We start from the raw sequence: 20,385 nt of genomic DNA, 5'->3' as shown, positions 1-20,385 counted from the left end.
CTTCACTTCTTTCAGATTTGTGCAATAACCATAGTGCTTCTCACAGCATCCAAACACTTGGAAAAAAGCTATTGAATTTATGTCACTTGGTGAGCAACATTTCAGCTACAGGTAAACTTGAGGACTCTGTTAAAGTTGCCACCCTTGTTCCATTCCTCGGGTTCTCGACCTCCTTCTCAAGAAAATCAGAGTTAATATAATTAGTACCAACATCAGTCTTTCTAACAGTGAAAATCATTCTACTTCTGACTCTTGCTTCAATAGTGTAAGATTGAACAGCCTAAGCAAAATAAGCCAATCCCAAAAATCCAAAGGCCAAATGTTTTCTCTCATATTTGAATGCTGATCCATAATGGGGTGGAGGAGATGAATGGATGAACTTTGGATTGGGCAGAGGGGAGTAAGGGAAGGGAAGGGGGCAGGGGAGTGGGAAAGATGGTGGTATGAGATGGACATCATACCCTAGGTACTTGTATGATCTCATGAATGGCATGATTCTACATGATGTACAACCAGAGAAATGAATAGTTGTGCTCCATTCATGTACAATGAATAGAAATGCAATCTGCTGTCATGGATAACTAATTAGAACAAATAAAAATTAAAATTAAAAAAAGATTGAACAGCCTTCCCAGGCTATGACCCATGACTATTCCTTCACAAGTGTGTTTCCTATTTTATATTAAATTATAAAAAAATTGAGAAATAATTATTTGCTTATCAAATTGAGAGAAAATTTAAAGTCTTAATTCTAATACGGCACTGGAATTATGAAACTCTGCTTATGCTATCAAGCAAGGGGACACTGGTACAATACACACAGTGTATGTATACACACAATGTATCTGTTTGTCACTTCAAATATATTCATCTTCTTAGACTATATAATTCTACCTCTACAAATTGATACTACATACAATGTTGGTAGCAAACATAAACAAATTAGTAGAAATGCTATTTATAATAAGAAGATGCTAGAAAGTGTCTTGATTTTTTTAAATAATAGGTAAATGGTGAAGTAAATTATGGAATAGCCACTGGACCCACCATTTGACCCAGTTATCCCACTCCTCTGTTTCTACCCAAAGGGCTTAAAATCAGCATACTACAGTAACACATCAATGTTTATAGCAGCTAGATGCCCTTCAATGGATGAATGTGTATGTGGTATACATACACAATGGAATATTAATCATCCATAAAGAAGGATAAAATTGTGGCATTTGCAGGTAAATGGATAGAGCTGGAGAATATCATGCTAAGTGAAATAAGTCAATGCTAAGTGAAATAAGTCAATCCCAAAAAACCAAAGGCCATATGTTTTTGTTAACAAGCAGATGATGATACATAACGGGGAGCAAGGGTAAGAGAAGAATGGAGGAATTTTGGATTGTGTAGAGGAAAATAGGGGAGGGGAGAGAGGAGGGGAAGGAAAGATAGTGGAATAAGACAAGCATCATTACCCTATGTACATAGTGGAATGAGACAAGCATCATTACCCTATGTACATGTGTGATTACATGAATGGTGTGAAAAGGAAATGAAAAGTTGTACTCCATTTGTGTACAATGAATCAAAATGTATTCTGCAAATATAAAAATAAATAAAAATTTTTTTAAAAACTTGCTAAATATAGCTGTTTTTATAAAATATGATTTAAATAATTGATAATCAATTGCTATAACGACCTTTTCTCTTAGCTGGAAAGACCTGGTAATAAATGTTTAAACATGCTTCCATTTCTTTGTATATATTACATATGTAATTAGAATATTTCTTTGAAAATATGTAAATCATTCTGACCTTTCACATTCTGACCAGTCGTACTCCATGTTCACGTTCCCACAAAATAAACTCTTCAGATTAAGGCAGACTTTGTGCAACACTGTTTTGTTTTGTTTTCTGAATTTACAAAATCTTATGCCTTTTTTCTTTTTTTTTTTTTTTTTTTTTTGATTTTCAGTTCCTTTAATTTTATTTGTTGGATGATCCATGGTGCCAATTCTTTTTCCTATGTAAGAGAAACTTGCTCATTCATCATAATTAATCTTCATCATAAAGCCTGCTGGAAAGTTTGATGATAAAGGGATTATTTTTTATAAGCACACCAAAAAAAAAAAAAAAAATCACAAAAGAAGCACACCAGCTTTCAGACAACATTTAGCTGTCCTTCAAAATCTTCAAGGAAAAATTAAAAAAAAATTTTTTTTTTGCTTGCCTTTTAAAATAAGAATTTATTTTTTCTTTCCCATTTTTACTGGTGCATTAGAGTTAATGGGATTTATTGTTGTATATTCATACATGTATACAATATAACAATATAATTTGGTCGATATCACTCCCCAGCATTTCCCCCCTCCCTCAGCAGCTCCTACCCTCCAGTCCCTTTCCTCTCCTGATCTCCCTTTGATTTCCATGAGATTCCACCAGTCTACCTGTCTTTTCCTTTTTCCTCTCTAGCCTCTGCATATGAGAGAAAACACATGTCTCTTAATCTGAGTTTGACTTATTTCACTTAGCATAATGGTCTCTAGATCCATTCATTTTTCCTGGAAAGAGATGACATAATTTTATTTTTCTTTATGGCTGAATAAAACTTCATTGCATATATATACCACATTTTCTTTATTCATTCTTCCGTTGATGGACACGTAGGCTGGTACCATACTTGGTCTATTGTCAATCATGCTGCTATAAACAGGGGTATGCGTGTATCACTGTAGTATGATGACTTTAATTCTTCAGGGTAAATACCAAGGAGTGGTATTGCTGGGTCACATGGTGGTTTCAGGCCTGGTTTTTTGAGAGCCTCCATACTGACTTCCATAGTGGTCATACGAATTCACAGTGCCACCAACAGTGTAAAACAGTTTAAAGGAGAAATTTTTAACATTGAAATACTACAACCATCTTCTATCCGCTTTGCCAGGTAGTTAGGTCATTAAGATCTGGTGAAACAGCTACTTTTGCTACAAGATCCTTCCATGACATGCAAAGAGAAGTCCATTATCAAGATCTCATGGTGCAGCAGGTATTCCAAAGCCCATCTTGCAGATCAATACATTACAATGAGGTTGGTGTCTGCAGAGTGATTCTCATAGGAGGGTGAAGGTTAGTGAATAGTTGCTCAATAAATCAAGTATTTAGACAAGGTTCCATAATCTTCAGTAAAACCTCGGAACCCGCTTGGCCCGATCTGCCGGTACTTGCGGTTTCGAAACTGCCTCTTCGCTTTGGCTGTGGTTCAGCCTTGAGGGGCCCCACGTTGGGCACCAGATGTCAGGGTCTTAAGCCCCCCTGCTCTTCTCGACCAGCGACAAGGGAAGGGGACACTCCCCAACAAGGCCAGACCAGGATAGGTAGGGACTACTGACGGCCCACTCCCAGCCCTCCCGGCGGAGGACAACCAGACGCGACCGCCTTTTTTCTTTTCTTTCTTTCTTTCTGAAAAGTGGCCAGAGCAGAATGAGATTTCTAATCATTATGTTGACTACACTAACCAGAAAACAAAAATCAGAAAGGGAAGCATTTGCTTCTAATTCAAGAAGAAAAGGGAAGAGTTGACTTCTTGTGAAAATGAAAATTGACAATTCGAACTTAACCCTCTGCACTGAAAATATTCCTGATTGAAACATGAATGGTTTTTGAAAATCTCATCCTACTTCTAATTTCTGTTTGGCAAGTGATTGGGATAAGGAATGGTAGGGATAAAAAAGTAGAAAAAGCCTAAGAGGTCTTAAAAGAAATTGCATGTTTAAATGTACACAAGTTGACACAGACTATTCTACAGAGAGAATAACAAAGGAAGTTGGGCTAAGCATTTCTAATAACTTCAACTCAAAACTGCATCAACACTTAAGACAGTTTACAAACACACTTCAAATCATACCATGTAGACATTTTACCTTTTTTTTATTAATAAGTTGCCAATTATCCATAGGCATGATTCCAACATGTAATATTTACATAATTCCATACAGATTCAAAGATAGAAAAGTACAGTTTGTTCATAAAAGAGAAATAATAGTAGCCTTTTTCATCTGCGCGTGTCTGAATTTGCGCTGGCCCGTGCACACACACAAACACACACAGACACACACAGACACAAAATGTATTGCCAGTGGAACAGTGAGACTAGAATTGTGGCCAGAAAAAAAACACATATTTACTTTTTGCCTGCTTTATGTTAACACTGCCATTTGAAGAGTTAAATACAGACTTCAAAGGGAAAATTCCTGATTAGTAAGCATAAATGAAAAACCAGTGTTTTCCTTTATATTAATCATTAACGAAAATACTATACAAAATGTTTAGCAACGCCTCGCCTCTTACTCTTTTCTGAGCAACAAAAGTCCTCATTTCTTTCAGGATTTAGTTTTTAATTTTATTTTGAAATCTAAATCAATGTTCTAGAGAACAGAATAGAAGAGATAAATGAAATCCCAAGACTAATGATGGGAGAGCCGGCCAAGGCTCTGTTATTACTCTAAACTCAGTTAAGCTGGTTTTGAGTCTTCTGCAAAAGCCAATTAATGAGCAAACAGAACAAAAGCAATGACATCTTAACAGTGTGCTAATTAATTGAAATTTGTGATTCATAAGTGCATTTCAACGCCATTCTTCTTAGGAAATGCATTCTCTGTGGGTCCTAAATTGTGGAATGAAAAGTATTCCCCTGTAAATTCAGAGTGGACCATGCTTTAAATTGTTAGCCAACCTTCCAAAAAAAGCATTCTTTTAGTATTCCTGTTCATAAAATGAATGAATTAAATTGAATCTTTTTATATAGTAAAACCTCTGCTATTACTGTGAAAGAAGTCCAACATTCAATAACCTCAGAAATTGTACTAACTGCAAACACTGCTCATGAAGAACATGTTTGCTCCAGAGCCAAGTCTGAAATATATCCAATTTCTACTCAATTTCGGCTTTTTACCACACTTTATAAGAATATTCCCACCTAGCAATCTAAAGACCCAAAATGCTTTTACTTTCTTTCTCAGTTTATCCATGATCAATATAAATATAGCACTGACCTTAATTCTAGCCAGCAGTCAGAAGATAGGTTGGTGATATCAGATCAATCAAATCTGAAAGGAAAAGAGAAAACACCCATAAAGTAAATCAGTACAACAATTCAGTCTTTCCTCACCAAGGAGTAAGGTAAAGTCAGGGGAGCTAGTGACCTGTACCTCCTTCTGTAAAATGCACTGGTTGAAACATATCCATTTACAACATACTGGGTTTATGTAGTAATAACACTTTAAACTTGAAATTATTTTCTAATTTCATTTAAAAACACACACATTAAATGCCAAAATTTGGTTCTATTTTTATATTTAGAAACTTCTATACATTAAAAGAATTCTTATGATTGTGTTCTTTTTCTTGCTTTCTTCACCCCTCCCACTACCCCATAGTGGGGATTGAACCCAGGCATGCTCTGCCACTCAGTTACTGATACAGCCCTTTTCATTCAAGGTTTAGTTTAGTTGCCAAGACTGACCTCGAACTTGAGATCCTCCTGTCTCAGCCTCTGGAGACTCTGGAATTACAGGTGTGTGTCACTCTACCTGATGCTTATGTTTATATTCTAGAGCTCTCAAGCAAAAATAATTGCTAATACATTCTGTTCCTAATGTGCTATCGTTTCTCTTAGAAGATGTTTGATTAAATACTATAAAACTGATACATTTGGAACCTGCCATACACTGAATGTTTCTGTCTCCTCCCCTCAATTCATAAGTTGAAATCCTAATCCCTAATGTATTGGAGGTAGGACCTTTCAGAGATGATTAGTACCATAGAAGAGGGAAATTCAGAAATATAAAACTTGCAATTGGTGCCCTTCACCCTCCCCTGCATAAGGACAGCAAAACTACATCTATGAGAAAGCAAGTTCTCATCAGACACTGAATTGATGACCTTGAGCTTCCCACCCTCCAGAACTGTGAGAAATAAATTTATGTTGTTTATCAGCCACTCTGTCTTTGGTATGTTTGTTATAACAGCCCAAACAGATTAAGACAGATCCTTAATGTGATTTAATGCCTGCAGGGAGTCTGTGGATTTTAAGTCCAGGATCATCAATCAGTCTAAGGGTAGTAAAGGTCAAACAAGACAATTCCATTGGCAATTTATCAATCTTCCCCTTGGTCTCTTATCCCAGCCATGCCATTAAAATCTGCTGAGGAGTCAATATGTGGGAAAGCACATTATACAAGAAAAGTAACCAAGAAGGTAAATCCCAGACAAAAGCAAACCAAATATCTGTGCCAAAAGCCAGCCTGCCTTTTGGACAGATAACAATGAAATCTCAGAATGACAAAGAATGATTCTTGACTTGCTTCATAGAGCATCTTGAGCAAAGTCTCCTACTAAAAAGCAAGTTTGATTCTAGAAGGATGTTGTCTTTATTAGAAGTTAGCATGTTCTACATCAGAAATCTTTCATTGTTAGACTCTATGACAAGTCCAAAAACTAAATTAACCTAAAACGGTAATTATCTAATGAAAAGAATAATATGAAATAACATAAAACACTGGTAAGCAATGATAAAAAATGCAATCGAATACAAAATAGTTAATTTTTCATCCTATAGGTAAGTGCTTAAGAAAAGTGAAATTTTTCTTACAAGAATGAAATGATACGTTGATCCATCTGTAGAGACTTTTTAAAAACAGCATCTAGAGGCATTATGGGGTCTTTGAATATTAATACTTTTAATACATCTACCTCCATTTTAAACACCTGGCATTATTTTACTTTAATTCAAATGTTAATCTTTTGCTATAAAGCCAGCGTTCCCCAACTGTGCCATGGTACTCCATGGTATGACAGTAAATTCACAGGAAAATGGTGAAATACTTTCAATATGTTTGATTTTCCCCAACCCCCACCTCAAAACAAAGCCAATACAACCACCATCATTAGGTCCTACACAGAATACTAACTTGAAGTTGTTTGCAATTTCTATATTATATCATGCTATATTTCTTTCAGTGATATCACAACCCAGCAAAGTTGGGGTTTTGGTGTATTGGAATATGTATGCCAATACTGCATGAGATCAATGCGGGATAAAAGGATGGCAATGTGGAACGTGACTCCAAGGTTTTAGGACTTGGCAGACAATAGGCACACATCCCTGTAGTAAATAATTATGGGTTTCCAAGAATAAAGTAAAAATAGTTCTGCTTTCAACTCTAATGTACTTTTTTTTCAAGAAGCCATTAAGTTATTAAGACATAAATACCAATTAATGTTAATTTAATGGAACTGCGTGGTACACCTTTTAACTCAAGAGTTCCATGAAAATAAATGACGAGGGTGGAAGCGTGCCATAAAGCCAAGAAAACTTGAAGCACTATTTGTGAATAGCCTTTTTTAAAAGACAAATTTTAAATTCACTCCACAAATTTAAAGAAAAAGCAGGAGACATTAAAAATAAAAAGAGCAATAGAAAAGAGAGAAGGGAAAGAGAGTTTGAAAAATGTTTCTAAAAGTAAGAGATAGTACTAGAAGGGTGGGAAGGACACCCTTATCTCACCTGAGTGGGTGTGTGTCTGGCTGTTTGTGTCTGAGTGTGTATGTGGCTGGCTATAAGTGTAGCTGGGTGTGCATGTGAACTACTGCGTGTCAAGAGGTGGCTAAAATCGTGCACATGACCTGGGCCACAATGAACAAGAAGTGGGCATACTGCACATATATGTTTAATCACATCGACTTTCGGTCGTCATCCTCTAAGAAAAAGCAGGTATTGGAAAAGCAATTTTAATTCAGATCCAAATATTCACTAGAAAAAAAGTGACAGCTTGCACAGCAATGTGAATGTGCAGAATGTTACAGAACTATCCACTTAAAATGGTTGAAGCAGTAAAATTTATTGTAGGTATAATTTGCTACAATAAAAAAAAAAAAAAAAAGGATCCTGTTACCCTGGGATCTTGCATGGTATCTAGTACATAAATCTTCTCAGTAGTTATTTAATACACATTGAAGGATGAATCCCAGGGTGATACCAGCACATAACTCAAATTCTTAGAGGAGAAAGGGATTCACTGGTTTCCTAGAGCCAGGAGAGCCTATGTGAATCTAACCATTTGTGTTGTTACTGTATGACCACAGCTACTGTGCCAAAGAAAGAACTCTTTGGAAAATTAGATATTCTAATATTCTTAATATTCTTTTAAATTGATTAGATTTTGTCTCTTCTACACGCACTCCCACATTGAATTTTCATAGTAAAAAATAAAATGATACTTGAGGAATTTTTCTGAAGTTGAAAACGATGGCACTCAGGCCTGACTTCTCTATGTATTCATTCCATATGACAAGGGAGGTGTTCCAAGCCCACCTCTGGCACTGTCCGCTCTGTACACCACAACTGCCAGTCCTGGCTCCAAAAAAATCTTCCTCATTTCCCTTTCAATTATGCGAGTCAGTAACAAACTTCAGTTAAAATATTAATGTCATTTGAGCTACATAAACCCTGTATTTGAACAAGTAGGTTTGATAGTATTCAGCACACAAAAGAATATCAATAATAAATGAATAAATGAAGGGCTGAATGCTGTGTTTGCTGATTCTTTGCCAGATTTTTAAAAAGAGTTAAAAATTCCTCTTTTGGTGGAAACAAGAAAAAAAAAAAAAATTCTAGTCTTACCCTAATAGGATGAACTCTTCAATAAATGGTTTTGGGAAAACTGAATATCCAGAAAAAAAAAATTGAACATATTTTCTACCATACACAAAAATCAACTAAAAATGAATGACTTAAATAATGAATTAAAACTGTAAAACTTCCAGGGGAAAAAGTCACAACAAGCAGGCTTTTTGATATTGACCTTGGCATTGGTTTTTTGGATATGATACCAAAAGCTCAAACAACAAAACCAAAAATAAACTAGTGGGACTACATTAAATTGCCCTTCAAAGGCAACAATTAACAAAATGAAAAGGCAACCCACAGAATGGGAGAAAATATTTGCAAACCATGTATCTGATAAATAGTATACAAAATATATAAGGAACTCCTACAACAATAAATATTAAGCAAATTATTACATTAAACTCATACAACTCAATAGCAATAAACAAAAACAACTTGATCAAAAATGAGCAGAGGACCTGAAAAGACGTTTTTACAAAGAAGACGTAATAGCAGGCCAACAGGTATGTGAAAGAGTGCTCAGCACACTTACCAGATAAACGCAAATCAAATCCACAATGAGGTGTCACCTCAGAGATGTCAGGATGACTATTATTAATATGATAAAATGTATCATTTTAATGGCTCTGGGTGGGTGTAAATTGGTATGCGTTTTATGGAAAATAATATGGAGATACCTCAAAAATTAGAATGGAACTAACATATGATGCAGAAATCATTCTTCAAAGGATATACACAAAGGGAATAAACATCAGTACCTTAAGAAGCTATCTACACTCACAGGCTAATTGTAGCATTATTCACAAATAGGTAAGATATGGAAACAACCAAACTGTCTACCAAAACATGAATGGAAAAAGAACATATAACACACACACACACACATACACACACACACATTGGGATATTATTCAGTCTAAAAAAGAGAGAGAGAGAGAGAGAGAGAAAGAGAGAGAGAGAGAGAGAGAGAGAGAGAGAGAGAGAGAGAGATCCTGACATTTTTGACGACATAAATAAACCTAGAAGGCACTACGCTGGTGAAAACAGTCAGAAACAGAAATAAAGAAATACTTCATTATCTCATTTACATGCAGAATCTTTAAAAAATCTTTAAAGAATCAGAGGCTGAACTCATAGAAGCAGAGAGGAGCACTGTGGCTACCAGGTGTTGGGAAGTTCAGGGAGTGGGCAGATATTGGTAAAAAAGTACAAAATTTCAGTCATAAGGGACCCATAAGCCTCGAGTCTAGTATAAAGCTTGATGGCTACTGTTTATAATTCAATAAGATATATAGAAGTTTGCTAGGAGAGTAGATTTCAAGTGCTTTCACCCAAAATAAATAAGTGAATACACAAATAAGTGATAAGGTAACTGTGTGCAGACAGAACTGTTAATTTGCTTTGCCATAATAATCACTTTACTATGTGTTTATATATATGTGTGTGTGTGTGTGTGTGTGTAATGTATATCAAAATATCCTGTTGTATATGTTAAATACATTCTATTTCTTATTTCGAAATGATTAATGGGAAGAAAGGTGTGACAGACAAGAGTTGTTCATTTTTGACCTAGTGAACTCGAACTGTCCTATGGCTTTTATTTATTCTTTTTTTTTTAATCTTAAGGGGAGCACTTTCATTTGCAGTGCCAGGAGCAGCTGCTTTCTAAATAACTCCCTGGAACTTTTTAAAATCCAACCCAGTTATTGAGCAAATAGTCAGAGAATAGTAAAGATTTATGTTGCCCTAAGGATTGTTCCTCACTGTGAACATCTGCCATTTCAAACACACAGGTCAGGACTTCTTCTGTAGTATTTTGCTAAACAATGACCTAAGCATAAGTCAAATGCAATTCTTTTCAATAGGATTCAGCATCTGCTTCCAGGCAGCTTAATGCATCAGCATACTAAAAGCACCATTTCTCTATCCTGGCCTCTTTCTCCAAAAAATAGGGGAATCATCAGAAAACAGTCCCTACAGCTTTTTTCTCTTTGCCCAGTGGAAAATGATTTCATGCTCTTACACCATAGTCAGATTGTGATGATAAATATCATGATAAGCTGTATTTCAAACTTATGCTTATTTATACCTGGCAATCAATAAGCCTTAGAAACAGCAGATATATTTTAACTATTGGAATATCAAGGTCAATTGTCAATCAAAAGCCGCTTTTCACACTTCTTCCTATGCATCTTCCTTGTTAGAGTTTCTATTTAGAGAAACTGTTAACTGCTTAGGTAACAGAAAAGTTACTGTCTGAGTTAGTTTGCAAAAACAATTGTGAATACTGGAGGTGTAAGACATTAAAAATCAATTCCTTTTTAAAAAATAAATTGAAGGGTTTTTCATTTTATTACTCTTGTATTTTTAAGATATGGAGTAGGTTTAAAATAAAAAATATATATATGGTTTAGCATTTTAAGGATCCAATGTTCTTTCCCACTAAGGAGTTTGTTTATAATCTGTTTGTGTAGGAGTGGTTGTGAAAAAGCCAAAAGCCAAAAACAAAACAAAAAACAACAACCACCACAATGCAAAGCACAGTATGATTGTGGTCATAAAGAAAAGCCAAAAAGGCTATGAGAGATCAAAGAAGGAGAGGGAATGAAATCCTCTTATAAAGATTCGCAGAGGAAGTTGCATTTGAGTTATTGTGGAAGGAGACAAAGGATTTTGATGAGTGGAGATGGAGTGGGAAGCAGATCAACCCAGGCAATGAACACCACAGAAAGAGAGTCATAGATCCGAGCCCAAGGGGATGTCTGGAAAACACCTCCAGTTCTGCCTGGCTGGAATGTAACACCCAAGAAAAGTAGTAATTGGGTGAAACACTAGGTTGGGTCTAATGACCTTGAACAACAATCGGAGGAGGCTGTATGATTAAATGTTTAATTTTGCAGGCCAAAGTGAACCACAGAAGGTTTTAAATTCGAGAATGGAATAATTAGGAAATTTAATCTAGCAACACTGTGTAGATTGGATCAGAGATGGGGAGAGATTAAAGGAGAATAGTCCATTTTGGAGGTTTCTATAGATGTCTAGTGAATGGCAATGAAACAGTAGCGACTCAGCACAGCAGAGAGAGTTCTCAGTTGTTGCATAGGTCTGCTTGGTTTGTCATGACAAAATATGGGTGACTTAAGCAATAGAAATTCATTTTCTCACAGTTATGGAGGCTGGAAGTCCAAGGTCAGGTTGCCAACATGATGAGGACTCTGGTGAGGACTCTGTTCTCACTTGTAGACATACAATCACCTTCCTACCATGTCCTTATGTAGTGGGAGAACCATGGAAAGACTTGGTGGAGGTTGGGGGAGTATTAGACATCTATCTATTCCTCTCCTTTTAGAACCATGGATCCTATTGGATTTAGACCTAACCCTTGTGAGCTCATTTAACTATAATCACTTCCTAAAAGACCTATTTCTAAAGAGTCACATTGGGGGTTAAACATCAAGATATGGACGGGGAGAGCACAATTCAGTCCTCAACAGTATATACAACCTATACAGTTCTGAGGGTTTGAGATAAATGAATTCCCAGAAAGGTAGTGACATTCTTGGATATAGGGGAGGCTGAAGGAAAATCAGGTTGCTGGATACAAAGAGAGGATGATAGGCTTTATTAGACACAGTAAATCTGAATTTCTGGCAGGGTAATAAAGGGAAAGGACTTATCAGATAACTGACCTATTCATGGAGGGTATGACTTTATATGATATGAAGAGTGAACTCTTACTTAATATTAAAATGAGACCAAGAAGAATTAAATTTGTGGTTATCTAATTAGGCTAGAATATTTCAATACAGAATCAGAGCCATATTACAAATCATAGAATTGGATTGTCTAGCTGGTCCAAGCTATTGTACATTTAATCACACTTTGCCTTGACAGGTAGGTATAGCAATTAATAGACTACTGACTATTTGAAAGCCCAGATTGTTCTTAATGAATGCCATATCCTTCCTTCCCAGACTGTGGGTTGCTCTGGGTCAGTGACCCAACAAATCCATATTTGAATCCCAAGCACTTAGTGTGGTATATGGCACAAAGACAGGGATCTATAAATGCAGAATGAGTCACTCCCCGGAAAAAGAAGCTGAGTCATGGGCACTCCAACTAATTTCACCACTAAACGTATTATTCACATAAAATGACATCATAGGAAGCTAGGCACCAGGTATCACTCTTGATGGAATGTTCTGTACTCTGACAGGTTTGCTGTAGCTGCCGCACAAAGGCTGAAATTGAAAGTTAAAGCTTAAGACCAGTTACATGCTGGGAAATTGAACCTAATTCACCCATTTACTGTCACAACACTGAAAAAAAAAATGACAAGATGAACACCAACTAGAAACAGTAGTGAGCACCCATTTAAAGTGAAGAACTTTTCAATGCCTAAATCATGTTTAAAATGAAAACTAGAATATTATTTCTAATACAACAACAACAGGAAACAACCATTAAATGCTTACAATGACCCAACTTTGTACAAGCATGTCACATGCATTTTTATTTAACCTACGTAAGTTCAAATACAGCAGATAGTATTATTATTCCCAGGAAGTAAATAAGGTTATAAAGATTCAATATTCAGTACCTATGGGAAAATACAGATTCCTAATTAACTGATATTACACTAGTGTCTTTTATTAAGGAAAAGAATAAAAATCAGAGATAAGGTAAAAAAAATGCATATACATGAGTATATGACCTTTCACACTTCTTTCTTTCTAATTTCATTCTATCAATGTTATTTTAGCAATCTTAGTTAGGCATATAAACAGTTTAAGAAGCTGTTTTAGTCAGCTTTTTCATTGCTGTGATCAAAAGACCTTACACAAATCAGAGGAAGAAAAGTTCATTGGGGGCACATGGTTTCAGAGGTTCAGTCCGCAGATGACCAACTCCATTTTGGGGGGCCCAAGGTAAGGCAGAACATTATGGCAAAAGACTTATGGTGGAGGAATGCAGCTCAGGACATGGCACCAGGAAGCTCAGAGAGCTCCCCTCACCAGGGACAAAATACAAACCCCAAGGGCATGCACCCATTTACCCAGCTCCTCCAGTTACACCTACCTGCCTGTAGTTACCACACAGTTCATTCACCTCTAAACTTTCATGGTCTCACACATGAGATTTTGAGGGATACCTAATATCTAAACCATAACGGAAGCTGACTTCTTCAAGACCCATGATGAAAAACAGCAGAAAGAAATGTTTTGAGAGTTAAAATACATCTGAATGACACTGTATTTGTTTGGGTAATAAGGAAATACAGTTAAGTGATGAATTTGCAGAAGTCAGTAAGCTAACTTTCAGCCCTATGAAAATCTGTTTGCTTACTCAAATCATAAGGTCCTTAAATTCTTCAATGGTTTCAAAATAGTTTTATAGTAAAATGAATGCATTACTATTGTTTGTTGAAAATCTCTCTTACAGCATCTCTCATTAATACTTGGGTTTACAACCGAGTTTTAAAAATGTGGAATATATATGACATGAACATCAAGCAGGAAGTATGTTTCCTGTGTCTAACATCAGGATGTTTTTTAAGATTAAAGCCATCACCTAGATTGTCTCCAATTTAGAAAGCATATACTCTTCTAGGTCTACCAAGACATCATTTTGTCATCTGAGTGAAACTTAAGTTTCAAAGGAATGTGCAGCTACAGTCAATCCTTAAACAATAAAGCAAGTCTGTTCCCAAAGCTCTCATTTCCTGAGAACTCTAGTAAGGCACTGACAAGCTGAACTGGGGCATTCCACACATTTCTGGACTCATGTCTCTGAGTCAGAGGTTTTCTCCTGGGTGAGTCCTGGGGTATTTAACTCCTACAAAGGTTGCTGTTAGAACTAGATTCCAGCATGGCTCAATTTAAAAATTGCAAATCTCCAAAAGAGGTAATAAAAACATGCTTTCAGGACCATATATTATAAGGAATATTTTCATTCATTTTAATATTATTATTGCTTTTCATGGTGTACATAAGGGTCAAAATTCCAATAGAATCTGTACATTACAAGGGGAAATTCTAGGTCTGGAACAAATATAATTGCATCAAAATTAGGATTTCTTGTAAGTCTGAAAGTATTAATGCGGGATACAGATCTGCTGTTACCACATAATAAACATTAGCATTTTCTCAGACTCTCAACTGTGCTAATCAATGGTTAATGCTGTAACTTCTCCCAAAGGAGCATGGGTCAAAAGGCATGACATTGATATTAAAATAGCTTAAATTAATTGTACATCTTTTCCTTATTACTCCCATTTAGGCAGTCCTATATTTACAAGTTTTTTTTTTTTTTCCATCATGTATTGAAAACTACAAACAAAATGCTTCAAATGGTGGCTAAATCTTTATGTGGTTTACTTCCATCTTTAGTATAATGGAAGTAGTGCTGAACAGCTAAATAGAAAGCTTACAGTCTGATGGTGAACCAAGACACGTCTTCATCATTATTTTATTATAAGGATGTTTTTCCCAAGCAACTAGACTGCACTTGGGAGTTAGTAATTCATTCTTTTAACTAAGGTGCTTCAACTCATTCTTTTAACTAATGTGTTTGTGGCAGGTGGGCATTTTTGTAAGATGGGGATGTAACAGTGATGAAAATGTTACCAGCAGAGTTCCTGCCCTTTGGGAATTTACATTCCTGTCCTGGAGCACAAACACTTAAGAGAATGACAACTGCTATGATAGAGTAAAGCAAGATAGTTTGTATGGTCATTAGGAGCTTTCTCTATTCCTGGATTTAAGCAGCATGAAAGAGCAGATGCTTTTACCCAGTGAAAGATAATCTTGGGTAATGGGCTACCAAGTGCCCACATGTAATACAAGAAAGAAAACAATATGGAGGAAAAGGAAAACAAATGGCGTAATATTTGGTATCCCATCCAATGATGCTCTTCATCCCAAATAACATGCACTTCATTTCCAAACTGTTGATTAAAAAAAAAGTTATAGAAAGTGAGTCCAACCATCCATAAAGCATGAGTGAACTCTTCTTTTTGGGGTCCAAATGAAGAATTATTTCTAAGAGACCATGGATTAAGTTCCTGTTGGTACATAATTCTTCAACCAGTTCAAGAGGGAAATAAGCTTTGACAGCAATCAGACAACATCAGAATGTTGCGCCACATGACTGACAGGGAGACTGCTGAATTAGCCTGTATGCCACCCTTTCACTTTTGCAGGACTTTGCTTTTGATGGACCTCATATCAACAGCAGAGTAACCAGAAACACTCTTAATAGCAGTAGGAGGAAGTCAACAGATGCCTTTCTTTCTGCAACAAGCAGCCCAGTTGCCAACTTCTGTTGTGTGTGTGTCCCAGTTACAGTCATGCCACACAATTGCTATTGTGTTTCTGCCTGCCAGACTCCAGTGTGCCCTTGGGAACAGAGATAAAAAACTTAAGTTTCTTAATAAGGTTTATTTTTTTAATTTTCTTTTCTTCACTATTAGCTTGAAGAGGGATATTGAAATCATTGAGGAGATTTGGTTTTCAATCCAATCCCAAATCAAGAGGCCAAGTTGTTAAAAAGGAAGATTAAATGCACATAATAAGTATTTGCTGACTCGCAGTAAATCACTCTCAAGTCAATCCATCCAGAAAGATAAGATTCAGTGTAATGGTGTGTCACATGAACTACCTTTGACTTCCTGGCAGTGAACCATAAACCACTGAGCACAAACAGTATCAGTAAACCTTTAGGGCTCCAAGAAGGCAGCCCCCACCTTTACACTGCACTCAGGGGGCAGTTGATTCACTGCTAATAGTTAATACAAATAGCTCCCACAAAAGCTAAATGACATTAATTTTCTAAACCTAAATACAATTTTCTTTTATTATTCCTAAGAGAAATAGAGGAATGAAGGATTGATACCTTTATTTAAAAAAAAATTGAGCTTCAGGAGATTATAGGCATGTCATAAGGTTGTCTAACCTGTCAGAAATACAATGTGTTTCAGCCCCCTGTATCCTGCAGGGATGATGATCTGGGTAAAACTGAGGGAACTGGCAGTAAATGCAGCATAATCAATCTTCTGGAAGCACTCTGAGGCCTCCAAGAAAATCTCTCCCAGCTGTCACCCACCTTTCCAGACTCCCATGATGAAAGAATGGAGGAAAAGCAAATGGTGTGTGCTCTTCAAGAAAAAGCATGCTGATATGATTTGGAAATTTTTCAAAAGATTACACAAACTCTGGCATTGCTGCAAGCCAAATTGAAGAGCAAATATGACATTTTTGCCTTCAATTTAAAAAAGCATTTTTCTTGTTTATAAACATAAATCATAATAGGTAGACTCTACCAACAAAATGCAATAAGTAATTTCAAGGACACTTTTTTTTTTTTCCAACAACAGGTAAATGTACCATTGAATCTTGCTACCAGTAGTGATAATAAAATAAATATTAAAATAAGATAGATTTCTCAGGGCTTGGATTTTGCTCTTCTTTTAGACATCTCATTCTCTTGTATTTGTAGGTTTTCTTTTATGAACATGCATTATATACAGTAAAAACAAAGAACATATAAGCAAAAGTAAATTTGTATAATTTCTTTCTCTGTTATATAGTGCAAAATTCTTGTATTAAGAAAAAAGGTCTAAAAGCAGAATTTCAGATCACGTTTATAGTCATTAGTGTTACATGAATAATTTAGGCTGAACAAATCTACAAGAAACTTTCATGATTGAGTTCTAAATTCATTGCTTTGTTAATATGCTTCTGCTTACAAATTCTAAAATAAGGGTACTAAAATCCACTTCTATGTAACTGATAAGACACTTGCATGAATAACAAGAAGTCTTTTTCGGGTGCTAATAGTTCATAAAAATGGGCTCAGATTCTGAAAAACATGGTAGTTTGTTTAATTAGACTACAATCACATATTACATTAGTATTCAAATCTTTTTACTGCAATACATTTTTTAATCTTAGGAATCAAATAAAAACTCTAGGTAGTTGTTATAAGTGGAAAGACCCCATGCTATGTGTTTGAATCCTAAGATTTTTCTTACCAATTAGTGCTTAAATATGAGTCTCAGTTTCGTTTCATTTTCATCTTTAGGATAGGGAGAATACTAATTTCCCAGCATTTGTTTGAGGATTAAATGAAATAATGTATGTTAAGAGCATGACATAAAGCTTAAGCATATAATGGGGGCTCCATTCTTCATTCTGTAAGATGTTTGTAAAACTGTGCTTACTTCTTATGTCTGTCAACATATTAGCTGAACATATACAGCCATATGGGAAAGGTCTGGCATAGTTTTTAGAAAGGCTGACCTGAAGGGCTAAAATGTACCAACTCTGAAGTCCACAGTACTGATACTGTATTTCTCATGACTGACATTAACTGGTTCCCTTAATATTAACTCAAATCACACATGATTATTACATGTGTGTTTTCAAAGTCAGCACAACTACTTTATTGATACATTCACATCTGCAAATATTTTTACATGTCTGTAGCGTGTAATGTTGGATGTTTATGCTTTCTGAGGTGCCAAGCAAACGGCATTCTGGTTTCAAGGAGTCACAATTTATCTAATAAGAAAATTAAGGCACTTGATCACTCTTTACCACAGAACCATAAATATTAATTTTCAACTATGAATGTATGAGGTGTCACACAGATTCCACTGTTATTTTTGAAATCTTGGTCAAACCACTCCAGTATTTCCCAGGATTCTCTTGAATGATAGTTTATTTTTAAAAAGTTTCACAGTCAAATAAGTTTATCCATATATATAAGAATACATTCTTATATATTTTGACTAACAAGTAATTGTAATGATCAACTCAGTATCAACAAGATACTGTTATATTGTGTTCCAATAAATGCTAATGGTAAAGGATGATTTCAGAACATAAGCATATCCAGAGTGGGGGCAAGGGTAGAATGGGTGAGCATATTCAATACATAATATGTGCACATATGGAAATATCATGGTGAATCCCATTTATTTGTACAATTAAAATTATTAATAATAGTAAAAATTAAAAAGAACTAAAACATATTCAAGTTCTATGTTCTGAATAAAAATGTATTCTATGATCATATATCACTTTATTTAGAAAATCTGAAACAATCTGGCTTCCTCGTTAAGTGACCTAACACTGCAATGTAACACCTCCCCTTCCTTCTTCAGGAGTTAAATTCATCTTTCTTATGGGGAATCAATTTTAAATGGTTTATGTAGGATCAACCTCACACAATCCAATTCTATCCGACCCTCAACCACAGGACTTGATGCTCTAGCTGTGGTGTGTGTGTGGCAGGGGATGGGGATGGAGTGCCAGAAGCTCTGTTGTTGGGTTCAACATCTATTGACAGATCTGTGCAGGTATTAAAGTCTGGGCAACTCTGAAAGCATTCTCTTAGGGTATGGGGCTGTCACTAGATTTCACAGTAGCTCAGCTTCTGCCTCTGCTCATTCCTGTTCTTTTCTCCTCCCTTCCATGAGAACTGATTCCAACAAACACCCTGTAAGCTGAACTCTATCTCACAGGAATCCAGTATGTGACACAGACCAAAGACAGTGAGATGGAAGGCTGCATGAGAGATCATTTCTTTTCCTCTGGGTTAACCACATGTAACAATCATGCAAACCTGAAGTGATTGCTACCATCTTGTCTCCATGGAGACAGCCACATGATGCACCCAAAACATCCAAGATGAAAGAGCAAACGGATGGAAAGAGAATGAGAGGGGAGAAGCAGAAAAAGGGAAGAGAGGTGAGAGAGAAGAGGGAGACAGAGAACAAGTAAAGTGAGAGCAAGAGCAAGACTGAGTGAGGTAAGGATTATGTTGGTCACCCTGGGTCCTGCCTCCCTATACCAGTAGAATTTCCAGCCTTTTAGACAGTTTTCTTTTTATTTACTTTATTTTACTTAAACTCATTTGAGGCTGGGCACAGTGGCATGTGCCTGTAATTCTAGCACCTCAAAAGGTTGAGGCAGGAGGATCTTGAGTTCAAAGTCAGCCTCAGCAAAAGTGAGGTGCTAAGCAACTCAGTGAGACCCTATCTTTAAATAAAATACAAAATAAGGGGGAATGTGGCTCAGTGGTCAAAGGCCCCTGAGTTCAATCCCCAGTACCCCCCCAAAAAAAGACTCATTTGAGTTAAACTTTTTTCTATTTACAGGTAAAAGGTCCCAATTTTCTACTGATAGCTGAAAGAACCTGATTATACCAATGCTGACATCAAGCCTTATTATTAACTTCAAATAACATATTTCAGCCTGCATATAAGGTAGGGTGAGCTTAGGTAATATCAGGTTCATAGACTATCATATAACATATGTAATAAAGAAAAAAAAAACGTTCAGGTTGTCTTAATTGCAAGTTGTTTTTAAAGCAAAAACCATGTGATTCCAACAAAAAAAAAATAAAGCAATGCTAGCTTGTAATCATATTTAAATATTTTTGCCAGTTTATCAACAGACTAGTCAGAAATTCAATACAAAAAAGAATTAAATGTATAAGAAAGAAAAACAATATGTTGCTTGTGTAAACTAGAATTTACTTTTCCCCTCCAAGCGTAATAAAGGGTTCCATTAATAAAACCAATGGGTTATGTACGGTACTACTAGAATCTACTAACCTAGTAGACTAGTTATTACACCCTAGGATTCTATTTGCCTTTCTCCTAGGGAATATTCTCATCTTGGGCAGATCATTATCAGACTTCCCATTTT

At 35.9% G+C, this 20,385-nt stretch overlaps 1 protein-coding gene across 27 annotated transcripts in view; it reads right to left on the bottom strand.

Moving 5' to 3' along the window:
- The window catches only part of MAP2 (microtubule associated protein 2), a 314,502-nt gene that overhangs the window by 243,154 nt on the left and 50,963 nt on the right, over positions 1-20,385 (bottom strand). For all 27 annotated transcript variants that reach the window (XM_079134618.1, XM_079134617.1, XM_079134597.1 and 24 more), the window contains exon 2: positions 5,037-5,090. The gene's annotated coding sequence lies outside the window, so the exon portion shown is untranslated. The remainder of the gene's footprint in view (positions 1-5,036; positions 5,091-20,385) is intronic.

This window comes from Sciurus vulgaris, assembly GCF_902686455.1.
Source record: "Sciurus vulgaris genome assembly, chromosome: 3".
NCBI classification, from domain to species: domain Eukaryota; kingdom Metazoa; phylum Chordata; class Mammalia; order Rodentia; family Sciuridae; genus Sciurus; species Sciurus vulgaris.
The sequence above is the reverse complement of the archived record's forward strand: the minus strand, read 5'-3'. Positions and strand labels throughout refer to the sequence as shown.